Source organism: Euprymna scolopes, chromosome 36, assembly GCF_053919585.1.
Source record: "Euprymna scolopes isolate OS-2025 chromosome 36, ASM5391958v1, whole genome shotgun sequence".
Lineage (NCBI taxonomy): Eukaryota > Metazoa > Mollusca > Cephalopoda > Sepiida > Sepiolidae > Euprymna > Euprymna scolopes.
The window spans coordinates 29756084-29761534 of record NC_136517.1 but is presented as its reverse complement, the minus strand read 5'-3'; the positions used below and the strand labels follow the sequence as shown (position 1 = coordinate 29761534).

At 34.7% G+C, this 5451-nt stretch overlaps 1 pseudogene; it reads right to left on the bottom strand.

Annotated features, from left to right (window-relative positions):
* Positions 1 to 663: 663 nt before the first annotated feature.
* On the bottom strand, positions 664 to 781 carry LOC145260823 (U2 spliceosomal RNA; annotated as a pseudogene).
* Positions 782 to 5451: the final 4670 nt, after the last annotated feature.

The following is a 5451-nucleotide window of genomic DNA, read 5'->3' as shown; positions in this document are numbered from 1 at the left end:
ATGATGATGATGATGATGATGATGAAGGAACAAGAAAAAAATAATGAAAAGCAGATGATGATGAGGAGGAGAAGCAAGAGGGGGAGAAAAAGAAAGATAATGGTGATGATCATGACCATCATGATGAGAATGAGGATGAGGGAGGGAGGAAAATGATGGAAAGAAGATGACGATGAATAGGAGGAGGAAGAGAAAAAAGAAAGGATGATGATGATGATGATGATGATGATGATGAGGAGGAGGAGGAGGAAGAAGAAGAAGAAGAAGAAGAAGAAGAAGAAGAAGAAGAAGAAGCGGAGGAAGGCGACGAGGAGAAGGATGGGATAAATATACAAATATTAAAAGAGAAAAAGGAAGGGAGGTTGAGAAAAAAAAAACAGAGAAAGCGGAGAAGAAAAAGAAGGATAAGAAGCGAAACAAAAGGAAGAAGAAAAGGTAGAAACAGGAGAAACAGGGCCGATAGCCATTAGTCGCGTGCTCTCGTGTAATGAATGACTGCGTGAATGTAGGATTGATATGAAATTCTTAAAGATAAACTAAAATGACTGAAAAATGGGCTGAAATGACTTAAATAAATAAAAAGTAAATGACTTTAATGAACTTAAGGATAAATTGAGTGGTCTTAAGAATGACTTGAATGGCTTTGAGACTAACTGAGTGTAAAGTGAGTAATCATTTTACATTAAATAAATACAGAAAAGTGATCCCCCACTTTATATCACAATAATGTAGTAAGAACAGATACTACACTTGGATCTTGGCCGAAAGGCCAAGAAAATGGTATTTATTTGCTCCCCCCACCGAGAAAATTAGGCACAATGCCGATTTTTAATGTGAGGAGTGAAGGGGAAATGAGAAACAACTCGCCGGGGAGTAGGGGAGCTGGATAGTGACAATTGGTATGAAGGGTTTCCCTTACATTGACTAAGGTCTTATATGTGAGGCTGCCCCCACATATGGTCTTTGCTATCACCATCTGCCGGAACAGATAGTACACTTTGATCTTGGCCGAAAGGTCAAGAAAAGGGTATTTATTTGCTCCCCCCCCCCCACCGAGCAAATTAGACACAAGATTCTGTTTAATTCTGTTTAATTTTTGATTTTGATTTGGAGCGATTATAAAGAATCTCTGCGCAATGCTCATCGCAGCCATGGTGTTTTTTCGTCCCAAGTGAACAGAAAACATATAAAGTTTATTTTAGCCCTAATACATTGTTAAATATATTAAAACTTTTTTAAAAAAATCAATATCCCTATTGCATTTGGTCACGTTTAATTTGTGTATATTTTGTTTGTTTTTTTAAATATATTTTTTGTTTTGCTGGCTCTTATTAAAAACTAGCATGGCTGCCCGGCGTTGCCCTGGTACTTGGAGGTGTGTGTTGATACAAAAAAAAAAGAAAAAGTGATAGTAGGCAGGCAGGCTCAAATCCGTATCGCGAAGAAGGAAAAAAAAAACGTAAAAAAAAAGTGACGTCTTTGCTGTTGCATCCATCGTCAACCGGAACTGGCGAAGGTTTAAATTAGGGCTAGTCAATCGAAAAGAAGGGGCTACTTTCGAAAATATCGTACAAAAGTAGAAAAGTACCCAGTTGAGGGTTAAGGAATTTGTTTTTAGCCAATTTTTCGATATTTGTCGTCCGAAGGTTCGCGCTTAAAAACAATATCAATCTCGTGTAAATCCGTCGCCTCTGTCAAAAGTTTTAGATATGCATACATACATACATACATACATACATACATACATACATTTAAACAGACAGAAAAAGATGTATATTATGAATGGCCGAGACTATCCCGCAATGTATTTATTACGTTAAAAAAAAATTGTTTCCGACGGGAAATTTTTGGCTGGCAGAAAGAGAAAATCTTTAATGGGTAAATTTGAATTTATTTACCTTAGCGGCATCAGATTAATCACCAAAATTTCTTAAATGGCCGTTTTCCCTAATGACTATTCTATTTTGTTGGCCCTGTGCAATTTCAAAAGGTTCGCTTTTTCAGGCTCTTTCTGAGAAGGAGTTTGTTTATTGCTACTCCTTAGAATCTTTTTCAATCAAAAGTGCTCCTTCTCGGGGCCGCTGGCTCCCCAATCCCAATTTCTGACCTTAGTATAACATCTCACTATGCGAGGTAGATTACATTGGCGGTCTCATTTTTTCTTTTGTTTAATATGTATGAAAAGTTACAACTAGGGCTATGACAACAGCATATTCTTTTCATTGTTTTTACTCTCGGGTATATATTTGACACAGTAAGACACAATCAACCGAGAACCACATCACTCTACATAAAAAAAAAACTTATAAGATATCAATGAATATATATATATACCTGATAATCAAAACAAGGAAAAGAATATAGCCCTAGTTATATAACACACATTAAATTCGTTGTCAAGATCGCCGGAAAAATAGTTGGATCATTCTACCGCTGCAGTAATATCTCAGTCTCGATGAAATCTTCTCTAAGAGCAATGTATGTAGTACTGCTGCCACATCTGGGCAGGTGCTGCTTGGGGTACTCATCCTGCCTTGAAAGAGTTTAAAGTCGGCTTAAAACCTAATAGATTATCCTCGTTTTTCTTCTCTGCAACCACTTTTCCATAGAATAGACGTTGCTAGCCTACCTCTGCTCTATCTGAGCTCGAATCTTGGGTTCTGCCTTGCCAAATTTTCACAAAAAGTACTCGTCTTGTTACAATTCCCCCCCCCACGCTGGACTGCTTTCCAAGTGACTACAGCATAGTAATCTTCAAATCTAATATAAACAAGTTCTTGCTGAACCGCCCCTTAAATAATCCAATTATACCAAATTTTCAACTACTAACGATTATTATGCTGTTTACTACTGCACACTCAATAACCCTCATCCTCGAGTGTCCTGCGAGCCTTGATAAGTAGGAACCCCCTTTGTAAAGAATTACGCACGAGCGTGAAATGCCTTCCTCACAATATCATTTTACGAACAGAAATTAGAAAAGTTAAAACTGTAGAGACACACCAACGTTTAAGATCATAACAGTTTGAAATTCGTTATTTGACAAGGAAAATAAACAACGCACAACAGATTGTCATGCGAACCGATCACACACTATTGCTCTCATCTCTTCCTTTAAGAGCAGCTGGCGATATTTCCTTTTCCTGGATGAGGCGGGTGTAGGCGGAGTCACAATGGGTTTATGCGGGTTCCTAGGGTACTTCTCAAGACTTTAATCCGTATCATTTATTTATTTCATTCGCACAAATAATAATCAACTCACACCGTGTCCGGAGTTTGACGCTGCGTTCGCCGTTCAAAATCCATTACCTTAACGCGGACTTTTCCGACACAAGTGTTTGGATATGGCGACCGGCTGGGAACCAAGCGACGCTCAGGCACCTGCTCAGTGTGTTCATCTGTTTACAAACGCGTCGTTCGATCTACAATCCTTTCCCTCCGTCACTTACCGCTGACCGACACTCTGGCCACTTGTCTTTTGCGTTTATAACTTCGGAGGCTAACAGGAATCCGTGTTGCTAACGTCAAATTCGCAGCTTCGGGTAAAGGCGGTAATTAAATTTGTTTATCCAACAAGGATAGGAAGAAAAAAGACAACAACAATCCTCACCTTGTTTAGCAGAGACAAATTTTCGCTTTCTTTTTCAGAATTCATTAATAAAACATTTACAGTTCTTTCTAAAAAAAAATAAAAAATAAATAAATAAATAAAAAATAAATATTTTTTAAAATTTAAAAAATAAAAAATAAAAAAATAAAATAAAAGCGTTGTCGATCTATAGGTGACTTTGTAACTGTGTTCGAATCATTCAACAAGCAGTAATCATTTCCCACATTAAATATTGTGTAAGCATGAAACATTAGTGTCTCTAACTGAAAATAATAAATATTTAAAACTAGCAAGACCCGTGCACCAGAGTTTCCCAGTGAAAAGATGGCCCGAAGACAGATTCGTAAGGTGTGTCAGAAATTTTGAGAAAAATATTTAATAATTCGACCCCCTATCTTTCCAAGATTATAACTACTCGAAAAATGTCATTCAACCCCTAATGGTTTTTTAATTAAAGGAGCAAGGACCAAGGTTTCAGTAAAAAAACAAAAACAAAAAAAAAACAACGTGATTTAAAAAAACTTCGGACTTTACAGGAAAATTCCTAAAAAACACTACTTTTGTTTTAAATTTGAATATATTATTTATTGATCTTTTGTCTTCAATTTGTGATATATAAAAAATTTTGGTGAGTAAATTAATTATTTACTTTTTAATAGACATTTCAAAATGGGGGGGGGGGTGAATAAAAAAACGTTTGTCTAAAATATTATATTCAGTTTATTGGAAACTGCATAAAATTTCACATTGACCCTGAAAGTATCGTAAAAATAGAGTAAATAGAAAAATTGTGATAGATTTTTAAAGTTTACAAATTGAAAAATACTGTACTCGCAAAATTCACTTAATTTCATTAGTTTTTTTTTTTTAAATAAAAAAATATTTCTATTACGTTTTATACAACTTTAATAGTTTATTCTGGAAGTATAATCCATAAAGAAAATAAACAACCCACTTTTAAGGGAGAAATTACGATTTTTTTTATATTTTATTCGCAGTTTCGTGTTAGGGGTGTCAAAAATTCCTACATAATTCTGATACACCTACAGATTCGTTGAACCAACTCCACTTTCTCAAAAACAAATTTTTTTTTTTTTTCAATTTTCATCCCAAACAAAGCACAGTGCTACTTTGAAGTAGGGGGCTACTATGGAGGATATAAGTTGCAGGAAGATGAGTAGCACAGCCCTGGGAACTAGAATGGCTCCTAGATATGCCAACATCTTCATGCACACATTCGAACAAAAATACATACACACACACCACCTTAAGCCGACACGCTATTACAGATACATAGATGGCATTTTTGTCATTTGGCCACACGGGGGAAAGACATTGATTGACTTCTTCCAGCATATAAACAACTACCATAATAGTATTAAATTCACGATTAAACACTCAACCATACAAAAAAAAAAAATAATTGAAAAATTACCTTGGATTTATTTTATGTAATATACATTCTGTTGCACTTAAAAAAAAATCATTGAAAATGTTATATCTATATCATTAATTGCTAGATGAAAGACATTATTTTTAAATTGCAACAAAATGTACATTACATAAAATATCCAAGGAAATTTTTGATTCAATTTAAATTAAATTTTTATACCTTACTTTGTAAAATTTATAAAAGTGCAATTTGAAAATTAATAAATTTCAAATTGAATCTTGTACCTTTATTTTTAAAACATTTTTTTCAACAATTTCCATGCCTTGGATGAAATACTTTTCTAACTTGTATATTATCTTTTTAAGATTATATTTTAAAACTCTCCTTCTCTCTGTTTCAGTTTTTATTTCTCCTCACACTACAACTCATTTTTCAACCCCTCTTTGTA